This window comes from Ovis canadensis, chromosome 14, assembly GCF_042477335.2.
Source record: "Ovis canadensis isolate MfBH-ARS-UI-01 breed Bighorn chromosome 14, ARS-UI_OviCan_v2, whole genome shotgun sequence".
NCBI classification, from domain to species: Eukaryota; Metazoa; Chordata; class Mammalia; order Artiodactyla; family Bovidae; genus Ovis; species Ovis canadensis.
In genome coordinates this window covers 73,278,940-73,293,693 of record NC_091258.1, presented here as the reverse complement: position 1 = coordinate 73,293,693, position 14,754 = coordinate 73,278,940, and the positions used below count along the sequence as shown (strand labels likewise).

The 14,754-nt window shown below is 42.7% G+C and overlaps 2 protein-coding genes across 9 annotated transcripts in view; both read right to left on the bottom strand.

Annotated features, from left to right (window-relative positions):
* LOC138419209 (zinc finger protein 665-like) overlaps window positions 1–14,754 on the bottom strand; it is a 203,334-nt gene that overhangs the window by 47,720 nt on the left and 140,860 nt on the right. The window lies entirely within an intron of this gene.
* LOC138419213 (KRAB domain-containing protein 4-like) overlaps window positions 1–14,754 on the bottom strand; it is a 58,825-nt gene that overhangs the window by 844 nt on the left and 43,227 nt on the right. For 6 of the 8 annotated variants that reach the window (XR_011248874.1, XR_011248876.1, XR_011248887.1 and 3 more), the window contains one exon: window positions 13,269–14,024. The exons of 1 other annotated variant lie outside the window; for it this stretch is intronic. The gene's annotated coding sequence lies outside the window, so the exon portion shown is untranslated. Of the gene's footprint in view, window positions 1–11,480; window positions 12,300–13,268; window positions 14,025–14,754 lie in introns of those variants that run through there. One more of the 8 variants, XR_011248878.1, reaches the window with a different exon arrangement.

Sequence of the window (14,754 nt, the reverse complement as noted above, 5' to 3'; positions counted from 1 at the left end):
AGAGTGGCTTTCTATGTGTGAGGATAAAAGGGAACACTTTAAGCCCCTTCCTTGGTGAGTAAGGAGAGGTTAGATCGTCCACTAGGGATATATGCTAAGCATCAAGGCAGTAACAGTCTTGTATTCTTGTGTCCTCTGCAAAGTTGTAAAAGGATGGGGTTGGTGACAAGATGAAATTTTGCACAGAGTCTTAGGTGGTCTGGTCTTCTAATCAGTGCAGTGGTAAAGAATGCACCTGCCAGTACAGGAGATGGGTTCAATTCCTGGGTTGGAAAGATCCCCTAGAGGGAGAAATGGCAACCCATTTTGTGTCCATTGGGTCACAAGAGTTGGAACGATTGACCCGGTGTGAGCATCCTTCTTTGATCAGCAACTGTTCTGCCCTTTGGAACTCACAGAATGTCATGGAGGCTGCAGTCCTGCCTACAAGAAATGGGAACCAAAAAGGCCTCTGTGCCTGGGAGCCCCACAGGGCCCTGCTCTGCAGCCTCAACACTAGGAAAAATATTTTCCATTTTGCCATTTCTCTGGTAATTATGAAAAATAAAAGTCTTTACACAGCATCCTGGATATTATATGTATGATTAGACAGTAATGAACTATCATACTGATGTAACTAAATTATCCCTCCATCTCCTCTTTTACCAGCTGTGCTCCGAGAATAAGCCTTTCTTCATTAATAAAGTGAAAAAGCAGTCAGATGTTTTCTGTGCCTTGAGAAAGCAAGCTGCATGTGAACTGTCCACATTCCAGATGCACACAGTACACATGGATGTAGACAGATGTGGTGTTACCTTAAAACACTTTGGCCCAGAGACCTGGGGGAAAGTCTTTATGAAATTCCAAGAGTAGATGTACTAAGGATTTAGCACATATGAAGTAGTAAACACAAACTGAACTGAATTACCCAAGAAATACTCAACATTGTTGGGAAAACAAAATTAATCACCAAAGTGAATGGGCCTGGAAATGATCATACTGAGAGGGTAACACGCAGGAAGGTCAGGGGTCCCCAAATGGAGGATATAGGCTGCAAGTGTCAATGTTTTTTATCTTTCTCTAAGAGGCAGGAGGAGGAAACAAACTGCAAGTGTCAAATATTTCCTCCTTTTCTATTCAAAATTTTAATTTTGTAAAGGAGGTTTCTCTTAAAATTCTGTGTTGCTATGATGACACCTGGTTCCACCTGAACTTAACTTTTCTCAAACCTTGAGCTAACCAATGCGTTTTTCTTATGGAAATGTTTTTATTAAGCTATGTTAATGAACTATGTATTTACCCTAGACTCTTCAAGTTGGTTTGCTAAAGAGACTCAGAACCAATAATGGCTCAACAAATTAGTATGTTTTACTCATACGATTGTTCTCCTAATCTATGTTAATGAAACTATTTGACCGGAAACCTGCCTTTCTTCAAGATCCATGTCAATCATTTTATGGCCCAGGACAACTCACCTTGTGCCAATGTTATCTCAGAATGCATGTTGTGGGTGAGGGGCCTGCTACCAATCTCTGAGTTTTGAGACATTTCCTTTCTCCAATTAGCAGCCTGCTAGTAGCTATATAACATTCCGCTAAAGACTAGTAGGGGGGCATTCTTTCTGTCCCCTTCTGATGTCTATGTCAGAAACTTTATTTCTTTTATACTTTAATAAAACTGTATTACACAAAAGCTCTGAGTGATCAAACATCATCATTGGCCCCGGACTGAATTCCTCTCCTCTGGATGCCAAGAATCCCGGAATCTTTCACAGCTCAGCACCAACCTTTCAATACTAAGTGAATAAGTCAGAAAAGGGGATGACAGAGGATGAGATGGCTGGATGGCATCACCGACTCGATGGTCATGAGTTTGAGTAGACTTCAGGAGTTGGTGATGGACAGGGAGGCCTGGCGTGCTGTGATTCATGGGGTTGCAGAGTCGGACACAACTGAGCGACTGAACTGAACTGAAGTCAGAGAAACACAAAGATTAGACAGCACTTATACTTGGAATCTGAAAAAAGATACCAATGAACTCATTTACAAAACAGAAACATCCGATTGTATAGCACAGGGAGCTCTGCTCAATGTTTTGTGGCAGCCTCGATGGGACAGGGGTTTGGGGGAGAATGGATACATGCATATGTGCAGCTGAGTCCCTCGACTGTCATTTATCCCGATCCCTTAAAAGATCTGAATCCTCTTGGGACCCAGTAGTACCCTACACCCAGACACACCTCACTCCCCAGTATAAATCCACCTCACCCCGCCTCGTCTTTGCGCTTTTTTTAAAAACTGAAAGTAGTAGAGTAGGTTCACAATGTTGTGTTAGTATCAGGCATAGAGCAAACTGATTCAGTTATATTTTTAAAATTATTATTATTATTTATTGTGACATAAATTACATTTCTACATTTTCCTTCCTGTATGAACTGCCTGATGGCAGTTTAAGCATGACTGTGCACTAAAATGTTTCTCCCAATTGTTATATTTGTAAGGTTTCTCTCCAGTATGAATTCTCCGATGAATTACAAGGATTGAATTTCAACTAAAGGCCTTTCCACACATATCACATTTACATAATTTCTCTCCAGTATGTATTCTCCAATGAACTACAAGCTTTGCATTTATACTAAAGGCCTTGCCACATATATCACATTTATATGGTTTGTCTCCAGTATGCCTTCTCCAGTGAATTACAAGTATTGACTTTCGAGTATAGCCATAGCCACATACTTCACATGTATATGTTTCGCTCCAGTATGAAGGGTCTGATGAACTGTACACCTTGCTTTTCGACTAAAGGCCTTTCCACACACATCACATTTATATGGTTTCTCTCCGGTATGTACTCTCTGATGAACTACAAGCCTTGAATTTACACTAAAGGCCTTGCCACATATATCACATTTATATGGTTTCTCTCCAGTATGCATTCTCCAATGAATTACAAGTATTGACTTTCGAGTATCGCCACGGCCACATACTTCACATGTATATGGTTTCTCTCCAGTATGAACTCTCCGATGAACTACAAGCCTTGCATTTACACTAAATGCCTTTCCACATACATCACATTTATACAGTTTCTCTCCAGTATGCATTCTCCAATGAATTGCAAGATTTGACTTTTGAGGATAGCCACGGCCACATACTTCACATGTATATGGTTTCGCTCCAGTATATGGTTTTGCTCCAGTATGAAGGGTCTGATGAACTGTACCTTACTTTTCGACTAAAGGCCTTTCCACATACATCATATTTATATGGTTTCTCTCCAGTATGAACTCTCCAATGAACTACTAGCCTTTCATTTACACTAAAGGCCTTGCCACGTACATCACATTTATATGGTTTCTCTCCGGTATGAACTCTCCAATGAATTCCAAGGTGTGACTTTCGAGTAAAGCCATGGCCACATACTTCTCATGTATACGGTTTCTCTCCAGTGTGAAGGGTCTGATGAACTGCATGCCTCGTTTCCTCCCCTGGAGGAGGAAATGGCAGTCACCAAACCATTTTTGCCTGAAAACAATTCCATAGATAAGGAGCCTAGCAGGGTACTGTCCATGAGATCACAAAGAGTCAGACAGAATGATCAACTGAACAAGCATTCATTAACAGGCAATACACTGCAATGGTAAATAATCCCAAAGAAGCACTTTAACGAATAATGGAAAACAGAAATAGCAGCTGACAACTGTTCAGGAAATTCCCTAAAATAATGGGGGGGGGGTAAAAAAAAGAAAACTTTTCTAAATACCTCTTGTAAATCTATCACTAGATAGACGTATAGGCATTTTATGACATTGACAAGTTGTTCATGTCAGTTACATTGTGTAATACATAAAGACCATCATCTTTAAATAACAAAATATTAATAAATGAAACATTCTCAACTTGAAGAACAGTCATTCAGTACAGCAATTATTCCCTATTTATATGGTAACTTTAACTTACTAAGTTCATTGGTTCCAAGATACATGTCAAGGAACAAGCTTTGGGGCCTCCCTTCTGGCTCAGAGGTAAAGAATCCACCTGGTAATTAATGCACAAGAGTTCCATTCCTCATCCGGGAAGTTCCCTCATACCTTGCGAGCACCTAAGCCTGTAGGCCACAACTCCGTGTTCCAGAGTTTGGGAGTCACAACTACTGTACATAGGCACAGAACCAACACACTGTAACAAGAGATGGCATTAGAATGAGAAGTCTGTGCACTGCAAGTAGAGAGTAGCCCTTCCCTACCACAAGCGGCGAAAAGCCCCTGAAGCAACAAAGACCCAATGCAACCAAAAATAAAAAACACTTAAAAAATGTAATGTATTGGTATGAAGAAAACCAATATTATTTGAAAACCTATTAACCAGAGTCAGAGACAACTCTCATAAAAGTGAAAAGTAAAATAAAAACATACAAGCTGTAAAGTAGACAAAGAGATGTCACAATAAGCAAGACAGGAAGTAAATATATTCTTTAAGCAAAAGTAATCTTTGAGGCAAATTCCCTGGTGGTCCAGTTGTTAGGACTATGCACATACACTGGAGAGGGCACAGATGCCATCCAGGAATGGGGAACTAACACAACCTGCCACATGGCACAGCGAAAAACAAAACAAAAAACAGTAATTTCTGACCTTTTCTGTAAAACAGGCAACATTCTATGCCACCTAACAGCACTAATTACCTCCATTTTACAAATAAGATAGTGGATTCACAGGGTTCCTGTACACAACTCCATGGAATATGAAAGTAAATGAGCAAAAGCAGGACTGAAACCGAGACTTACAGATTCATCCATGCTCTGAACCATCAGGGCCCACTTGGGCAGAACAGAGGACAAAAAGTTACAATGAACTCCAGGAGTGTAAAAAGGAAACTTCAGATCAGACACAAGAACTGACCTGTGTAATTGTGTTACTCAGCCATACTTCTTGGAAATTGTTTCCAGGCACCAACAAGATATCAATTCAGGTCCTAAGAGAGGACCTCAATCAATATCCACTGTCCTTACAGGTTTCCTGAGTTACAATCACAGAAGATCCAAACCACATTCCTGTTACACACACCCCTGAAGGACGTGGCAAAGGTAGTAACAACAAGAACAGCTGAGGGCTCTGAACAGAAAGACAGGTTGAGGGCAAATCTGTGTAGGATCTGAGACACCAAATGCAATCGAAGAGCTGCCAGTCTTTCCCTTTTTCCAGTGAGGTCTCCCAAGTGCAGCGAATAGGAAGAGAACCAGGCTGGGTCCAAAATAATCTCTGGAGGTGTCAGCGCTGTTCTATAGGACCAAAAAGCAGGCATCCGATGGAATCCAGCACAGAAGGGGGGCAAAGAGGAAATAGATCCCTTTGAAACACCTCATCACATGCTTCCCATAGTCAAGCAACAACACTGACAGGAGTCAAATGACAAATTGTTACAGATCATATAAAGACTTTGCCTTTTGGGACCTCTTTTCTTGGAGGTCCCCTTTGCATAAAAACTCTTCCCCCCCAATTAAATCATTTTATTCATTTAGAAACAGCCACCTGTAAGTCAGACCTACTTTCTTTCTCCCTAATAAAACGTAATTTTCTGGTAGGAGACTGATGGGCTCCATGTTAAATGTCTTGAATGTGTCATCTTCCCCTTTGCATTCCCTGAGATAAGAGATACATGGGCTCCAGTTGAGGAATTCATACCTAACAAAAATAGGGTAAATACACAGTCGATCTCTAATCTCAGGGAACAATTATGGCAAGGACAAAGAAAAGAAAAAACTCCGTTTGTTAAGGGAGACACTACACATGCCCAGAAAGGCTGCTTGGAGTCAAAACTCACAGGATAATCCCAGGCCATAATGAGTCCTGCTCCTCCCAGAAGCCTTCACTTTGAGATCCAACTTGGCTAAAGTGTCCATGCACACTTCAGGAGGGTCCTGAGACAAATTAGCTAGGGCTAATAAACAAGGTGATGGGCCTGAGGGAAGATGAAGACCCGGAAAACTGCCCCTTTGTAAAGAATTTACACTTCCTGAAGGAGTCTCTCTCTGTCTGAGGTTGCCCATGTGCCTTGCCACATGTACTTTTCCTTTCAATAAACTTTGTCCTTTGCTCTTTATCATCTGCCTCATCATCTGAATTTGTTCCTGACTAGGCAGGCCAGACTAGGGACCTTAGCCCTAAATGTTGGCTCCCATGGTCCAGGGGTTAGGAGTCTCGATCTGGGAAATTAAGAACAATCTTCCAGCTTCTACTCGCTCCCATTCAGTGCTATGAGCATCCCAAATCAATGTCATTGCTCATACCTTTTGTTACTAAAAACATAGATCTTACTTTCCTTAAACAACCATGAACTGTCCTTTATATTAGCATTTTGTAGAATGGTGACCATAAATACCAGTGATAACTTCTAAAAACACTTGCTTTCTTATGGAGAACATCTCAGGGTAGCAGCAAACATATTAATAATCCAAAAACTCTTTAGTTTCTGTATGACAGGAAATTATCAGTAGACAGGAAATTATCAGTAGTCAGTGCCTATGTGTGTGCTAAGTCGCTTCAGGCATGTACAACTCTTTGCAAACCCATGGACTGTAGCCTGCCAGCTCCTCCATGGGATTCTCCAGGCAAGAATACTGAAGTGGGTTGCTGTTTACTTCTCCAGGGATCTTTCCAATGCAGAGATTGAATTCTCAGTAATCAGTGTAATACAACAATACCCAGTTGTGGATGTGACTGGTGATAGAAGCAGTAAAGATCCTGTAAAGAGTAATATTGCACAGGAACCTGGAATGTTAGGTCCATGAATCAAGGCAAACTGGAAGTGGTCAAACAGGAGATGGCAAGGGTGGACGCTGACATTCTAGGAATCAGTGAATTAAAATGGACCAGAATGGGTGAATTTAACTCCGATGACCATTATATCTACTACTGTGGGCAGGAATCCCTTAGAAGAAATGGAGTAGCCATCATGGTCAACAAAAGAATCCAAAATACAGTACTTAGATACAGTCTCAAAAATGACAGAGTGATCTCTGTTCCTTTCCAAGGCAGACCATTCAGTTTCACAGTAATCCAAGTCTAAGGCCCAACCAGTAATGCTGAAGAAGGTGAACGGTTCTATGAAGACCTACAAGACCTTTTAGAACTAACACCCAAAGAAGATGTCCTTTTCATTATAGGGGACTGGAATGCAAGTGTAGGAAGTCCAGAAACACCTGGGGTAACAGGCAAATTTGGCTTTGGAATATGGAATGAAGCAGGACAAAGGCTAATAGAGTTTTCCCAAGACAATGCACTGGTCATAACAACACCCTCTTCCAACAACACAAGGGAATACTCTACACATGGACATCACCAGATGGTCAACACCAAAATCAGATTGATTATATTCTTTGCAGCCAAAGATGGAGAAGCTCTACACAGTCAGCAAAAACAAGACTGGGAGCGGACTGTGGCTCAGATCATGAACTCCTTATTCCCAAATTGAGACTTAAATTGAAGAAAGTAGGGAAAACCACTAGACCATTCAGGTATGACCTAAATCAAATCCCTTATGAATATACAGTGGACGTGAGAAATAGATTTAAGGGACTAGATCTGATAAATAGAGTGCCTGATGAACTATGGAAGGAGGTTCGAGATATTGGTCAGGAGACAGGGATCAAGACCATCCCCATGGAAAAGAAATGCAAAAAACCAAAATGGCTGTCTGGGGAGGTCTTACAAATAACAGTGAAAAGAAGAGAAGCTTTAAAGCAAAGGAGAATTTAAAAAAGATATAAGCATCTGAATGGAGAGTTCCAAAGAATAGCAGGAGAGATAAGAAAGCTTTCCTCAGCGATCAATGCAAAGAAATAGAGGAAAACAACAGAATGGGAAAGACTAGAGATCTCTTCAAGAAATATAGAGATACCAAGGTAACATTTCATGCAAAGATGGGCTCAATAAAGGAGAGAAATGGTATGGACCTAACAGAAGCAGAAGATATTCAGAAGAGGTGGCAAGAAGAACTTGCCATGTGTGTACACTTCCATGGTGTACATGGAAGAACTGTACAAAAAAGATCTTCATGACCAAGATAATCACGACGGTGTGATTACTCACATAGGCCTAGAGATCCTGTAATGTGGAGTCAAGTGGGCCTTAGAAAGCATCACTACGAACAAAGCTAGTGGAGGTGATGGGATTCCAGCTGAGCTCTTTCAAATCCTGAAAGATGATGCTGTGAAAGTGCTGCACTCAATATGCCAGCAAGTTTGGAAAACTCAGCAGTGGCCACAGGACTCGAAAAGTCAGTTTTCGTTCCAGTCCCAAAGAAAGGCAATGCCAGAGTCCTCAAACTACCACATAATTGCATTCACTTCACACGCTAGTAAAGTGATGCTCAAAATTCTCCAAGCCAGGCTTTAGCAATACATGAACTGTGAACTCCCAGATGTTCAGGATGGTTTTAGACGAGGCAGAGGAACCAGAGATCGAACTGCCAACATCCGCTGGGTCATGGAAAAAGCAAGAGAGTTCCAGGAAAACATCTATTTCTGCTTTATTGACTATGCCAAAGCCTTTGACTGTGTGGATCACAATAAACTGTGGAAAATTCTGAAAGAGATGGAAATACCACACTACCTGACTTGCCTCTTGACAAATGCAGGTCAGGAAACAACAGTTAGAGGAGGACATGTAACAACAGACTGGTTCTAAATAGGAAAAGGAATACCTCCGCTAAGTCACTTCAGTCGTGTCCAACTCTGTGCGAGCCCATAGACGGCAGCCCACCAGGATTCTCTAGGCAAGAACACTGGAGTGGGTTGCAATTTCCTTCTCCACTGCATGAAAGTGAAAAGTGAAAGTGAAGTCGCTCAGTTTTTGGGTCAGACTCTTTGCGACCCCATGGACTTCAGCCCACCAGGCTCCTCCATCCAAGGGACTTCCCAGGAAAGAGTACTGGAGTAGGGTGCCATTGCCTTCTCGGAGGAGTACCTCAGGGCTGTATACTGTCACCCTGCTTATTCAGCCGATATGCAGAGTACATCATGAGAAACGCTGGGCTGGAAGAAGCACAAGCTGGAATCAAGATTGCCTGGAGAAGCATCAATAACCTCAGATATGCACATGACACCACCCTTATGGCAGAAAGTGAAGAGGAACTAAAAAGCCTCTTGATGTAAGTGAAAGACGAGAGTGAAAAAGTTGGCATAAAGCTCAACATTCAGAAAACGAAGACCATGGCATCTGGCCCCATCACTTCATGGGAAATAGATGGGGAAACAGTGGAAATAGTGTCAGACTTTATTTTGGGGGGCTCCAAAATCACTGCAAATGGTGCTTGCAGCCATGAAATTAAAAGACGCTTACTCCTTGGAAGGAAAGTTATGACCAAGCTAGACAGCATATTCAAAAGCAGAGACATTACTTTGCCAACAAAGATGTGTTTATTCAAGGCTATGGTTTTTCCAGTGGTCATGTATGGATGTGAGAGTTGGACTGTTAAGAAAGCTGAGCGCTGAGGAATTGATGCTTTTGAACTGTGGTGTTGGAGAAGACTCTTGAGAGTCCCTTGGAGTGCAAGGTGATCCAAACAGTCTATTCTAAAGGAGATCAGTCCTGGGTGTTCTTTGGAAGGACTGATGCTAAAGCTGAAACTCCAATACTTTGGCCACCTCATGCGAAGAGTTGACTTATTGGAAAAGACTCTGTAGCTGGGAGGGATTGGGGCCCGAAGGAGAAGGGGAAGACAGAGGATGAGATGGCTGGATGGCATCACCGACTTGATGGACATGAGTTTGAGTGAACTCTGGGGGCTGGTGATGCACAGGGAGGCCTGGTATGCTGCAATGCATGCGGTCGCAAAGAGTCAGACAAAACTGAATTACTGAACTGAACTGAACTGAATCAGTCCATCTTAAAAGAGATCAGCCCTGGGTGCTCATTGGAAGGACTGATGTTGAAGCTGAAGCTCCAGTACTTTGGACACCTGATGCGAAGTGCTGACTCATTTGAAAAGACCCTGATGCTGGGAAATATTGAGGGCAGGAGGAGAAGCCAAGGACAGAGGATGAGATGGTTGGATGGAATCACTGACTCAATGGACATGAGTTTGGGTTCAAAACACCGGAAGTTGGTGATGGACAGGGAGGTCTGGCGTGCTACAGTTCATGGGGTGGCAAAGAGTCAAACATGACTGAGCGACTGCAGTGATCTGAAAAGACAAGGAAATAGAAACAACAGAGGATACATCACCAAATTGGCTTCTGACCAACATCCAGACTGGAACAGCCCTGGGAAGTCCCAGGACACAGCACATCTGGAGTCTCAATTGGGTAAAGGTCCCCTGTAGCCTGTCCACTCCATGGGTGTGGCTTTAACACTGCAGTTCGGGGTTCCTGCTTATCATCCCAGGAAACAAACTGATATCATCCATCTGTGAGCAAACAGCAGCTCTGGTTTCATCTTCATGCTGTTTGTTTTGTCTTATGAAACTTGGATGTTCCTCAGCCTCGGGCTGGGTTGGTCAGAGCCTCTTTGAACAATCTCAAAGGTGATCAATCTCAAGATTTGTGTGCTAACTTATCTATGGTGCTGCAAGCCTTGCACTCACAGCAGTCAGTCAGGGTACTCACAGTCAGGGTGTGTCCAGGCAGGTTGGAGGCAAGCACAGAGGTATGCACTGCTTTGTCTTGAAGCCTAAACAGGACTATTTCTTTAATTTCCCTAACACATTGGTGGCTGCATGGTAAAAAGTTAGCTTGCCAGTGCGGGAGACATGGGTCTGATCCTTGCCAGTGCGGGAGACATGGGTCTGATCCTTGTTCTGGGAAAATCTCACATGCCAGGGAGCAACTAAGCTGAAGGACAGATACTGAGCCTGTGTAGCAAAACTACTGAAGTGTGTGTGCCTAGAGCTGGTTCTCCACAACAAAAGAGCCACCGCAACGAGAAGCCATGTACCCTGCAAGCAGAGAGTAGCCCCCACTTGTCTCAAATAGAGAAACGGCCATACAGGAAATAGACACCCAGTACAGCCAAAAAAAAAGAAAAGAAAAAAAAAAAAACAACAACCAAAAAGCCTTGCCTTTGTCTATGTGGGCACTAACGCACCACTGGAGGGTGATGTACATTTCACAGGTCAAAGAACAGAGCAGGAAGTTGAAGAGAAGAAAAATCTCCCGTGAGAGTTCACAAACACTAAATATCTGTTTTCTCACAGAACTCTCGCACTTCAAGAGTTTCCCAAACACAGTGAATGGTGTGTCTTCCTCTCTGTCCTTGTGACAGCTGACCTGAAATCATACTCTTGATCCTTTCCCATTCATCTGATTTTCTGCTAATTAGCATCTAATTCTCCACAATCCAGGGATCTTTCTCATGCTACAAAAATAGAGTTATGATTCAGGTCAGAATCAGAAATTCCTGTTCAGAAGAAACGTCATACTTGGCTTCTTCCAGAATCCAAACTTTCTTTTTTAAAAATAAATGCATTTCCCATCTTTAATAATTTTGTTTATTCATTTAATTTGGCTGGAGTGAGTGATCCTTGCTGCTTGGAACTTTCCCCAAGTTGGCCAAGTAGAGGTTACTCTCCAGTTCTAGTGTTTGGTCTTCTCATTTGCTTTGGCCCTTCCTGGGTGCACGGGCTTCAGTAGTTGTGCCACGTGGGCTCAGTCATTGCAGCTTCCAGGCTCTAGAATGCTGCTTTAGTAGTTCTGGCCTACAGGCTAAGCTGCTCTGTGACGTGGGATCTTCCAGACCAGGGATCGAACCTGTGTCTCCTGCACTGGCAGGTGGAAAATCCCAGCTCTTTTGTCACTCAAGAAATGAGGACATTATGATGGACAGAAAAATATTTTACAAATTACTTTACTATTTGCGTCCTTCGGAATGCACAGGGAACAGTATAATATACAGTATAGGATGTATCAGGTATCTATTTCCTTTCCAAGAGTTACTGAACCAAGAACACAGGGGTATAAAACAGGCAACTGGATATTTCAAAGTTTGAAATCAGCTTTATAAACACTCAAGCTCTGGAAAAACTCCTTGTGTATCACACAGTGGGCAGGTCATCAGAAGGAAAGACAAGTTTGAACTCCCGATGCCAAACACGAAGTCTTACATGTCCGAGTGAACAAGGTTTTCAGCTCAGTCAAGAAAAACACGGCTCCCAAGAGACAGCGAGGGGAAATGCAGAGATACCCCTAAGTAGATCCCTACTTCAGAGGGAAGTGATCCTCACCCACAGACAGCAGGCTCCTGAGGGTCTCTGGGCAGGGTCCAGACAGTCCCCCTCCTCGGGAGTGAAATCTATGAACACATCCTTGAAGGTCAACTGTGCCTGAAATGAAAACACGTTTCACCAAAGGGCTCTGAGGAGGGTTCTTATTTTCACAGAAAAGGAGAAGAAGTGAGACAGGTAAGGTCAATTCAGCTCAAGTAATATTCTGATACATCCATGCAAATCTATATGGAGCAAATTGTTGCTCTCTAATTTAATTTCCTGTTTTTTCATAAGATGATGATATCCTCCAATCAACATGAAGTCATCATGGGTATAGACAAGGCAGGAAAAATATACAAATTCCAATCAACAGTGGGTCGTTGATGCAGAAGTGTTATGTTCTACACACTGAGTGACATTCACTATCTAGATGAGTTACAGCAAGACTGCTGTCTTCAGAGAAGACAAAGTCCACAGTGGCTTTAAAAGAACACAGATTGTGATGAGGCTGTCATCATCACACTGATGAGAGGTGTCTCAACACTTCATACACACTAAGCATTACTCTAAAGACTTTATCCATATGAACTTGTCATCAACATAACAGCAACAGTAGAGAAAGATCTGTGTCCATCTTACTGGGGAGAAAGCTCTGTCACTCTAATAAAAAGCTCCAATCAAACAGTTAAGAAATGAGGCAACAGCACCTGAGCTCAGGTGGTTGGGAGAGACAACTGAACCTAAGGAGTCAAAGAGTTAAGTAACAGTATAAAAGACCAAGCCTAGAGAGTTCTCTGAGAATACCTGAAACAAGTTCAAGGGAGCTGAAGTGCAATGGAACAGCATAAATAGTCACTGTACAGGGTCACCCCCTCTACACCCCCAACCCACACAACATCAATAATCTGACTACTATTTATATTATTCATGTGGTGTGGTAGAAAATATTAATGGCCATGGGATGCACACTTAAGATACAACTGCAACTGCCCTAAGCATAAACCATATTTATGAGATGGTTTTGTAATAAAATCATGAGGTTACATATCCATGCACTCATGCATGCACAAGGAAACACACAATTGATTGAAACACGAGTTGTCTTTATTTTTTTCTTTCGTTCAATCAAAAGTTAGTGAATATCACCTCTGTGTCCCTAACTGGGAGTACAGCAGTGAAGATGATGGAGCTTACCAGCAGCCAGCCGGCCAATTCAGTTCAGTTCAGTTCAGTCGCTCAGTTGTGTCCGACTCTTTGCGACCCCATGAATCACAGCACACCAGGCCTCCCTGTCCATCACCAACTCCCAGAGTTCACTCAGACTCACGTCCAACGAGTCAGTGATGCCATCCAGCCATCTCATCCTCTGTCATCCCCTTCTCCTCCTGCCCCCAGTCCCTCACAGTATCATAGTCTTTTCAAATCAGTCAACTCTTCGTATGAGGTGGCCAAAGTATTGGAGCTTCAGCTTTAGCATCATTCCTTCCAAAGAAATCCCAGGGCTGATCTCCTTCAGAATGGACTGGTTGGATCTCCTTGCAGTCCAAGGGACCCTCAAGAGTTTTCTCCAACACCACAGGTGAAAAGCATCAATTCTTCGGTGCTCAGCCTTCTTCACAGTCCAACTTTCACATCCATACATGACCACAGGAAAAACCATAGCCTTGACTAGACGGACCTTAGTTGACAAACTAACGCCTCTGCTTTTCAATATGCTATCTAGGTTGGTCATAACTTTTCTTCCAAGGAGTAAGATTACATCCATAATTTTAACATCACTATTTTTATATGTGCTGTGAAACAGGCCTGGTGCTAAGAGAAGATTCAACAGAAAGTCGTGACCTACATGGAGAAATCAGACAAGGTCTCTGTGAGGAAGAAACACTTAGGATTGGCAAGGTGGGAAATGGAAGAGTTCTGTAAGCAGAGAGAAGAGCCTGAGTGCTCTGACACACAAAGATATTTACTGAACAGAAAACCAGCCAGTATGACTGCAACGTGGGAACGAGGATGGGATAATGCCAAGTATAGGCTGATTTCTGCAAGGCCTATAAATTGAAGACGTTATTTCAAAAGCAACTGAACAGGACTTAAGATTCTGCAGGAGGAAAGTTAGAGGTTTAGGTTTGTTTTTCAGCAATTACTCTGCTATGCGAGGAGGTTGGTCTTCAGTTGGCTCAGTCATGTCAGACTCTATGCGACTCCATGGACTGTAGCCTGCCAGGCTCCTCTGTCCATGGGATTCTCCAGGAAAGAAAACTGGAGTGGGCGGCCATTCTCTTCTCCTGTATTTTGGCATCTTTCGGACATTAAAAGTGAATGAAATCTAAGTTTGACTCAGTAAGTTTGTTAACATTCTATTTCCTTTTTACAGCTTATTTGGTTTGTTTATGCTGGGCCTTCGTTGCTGTGATCCAGCTCTCTCTACTTGTGGCCGCACTGCATGGAGTTGTGTCTGCAGTGCCCAGGCTTCTCACTGCAGTGGCTTCTATTGTTTCAGAAGACAAGCTCAAGCATGCGGGCTTCAGTAGTTAAGGATTCCGGGCTCCAGAGCACAGCCACAGCAGTTGGT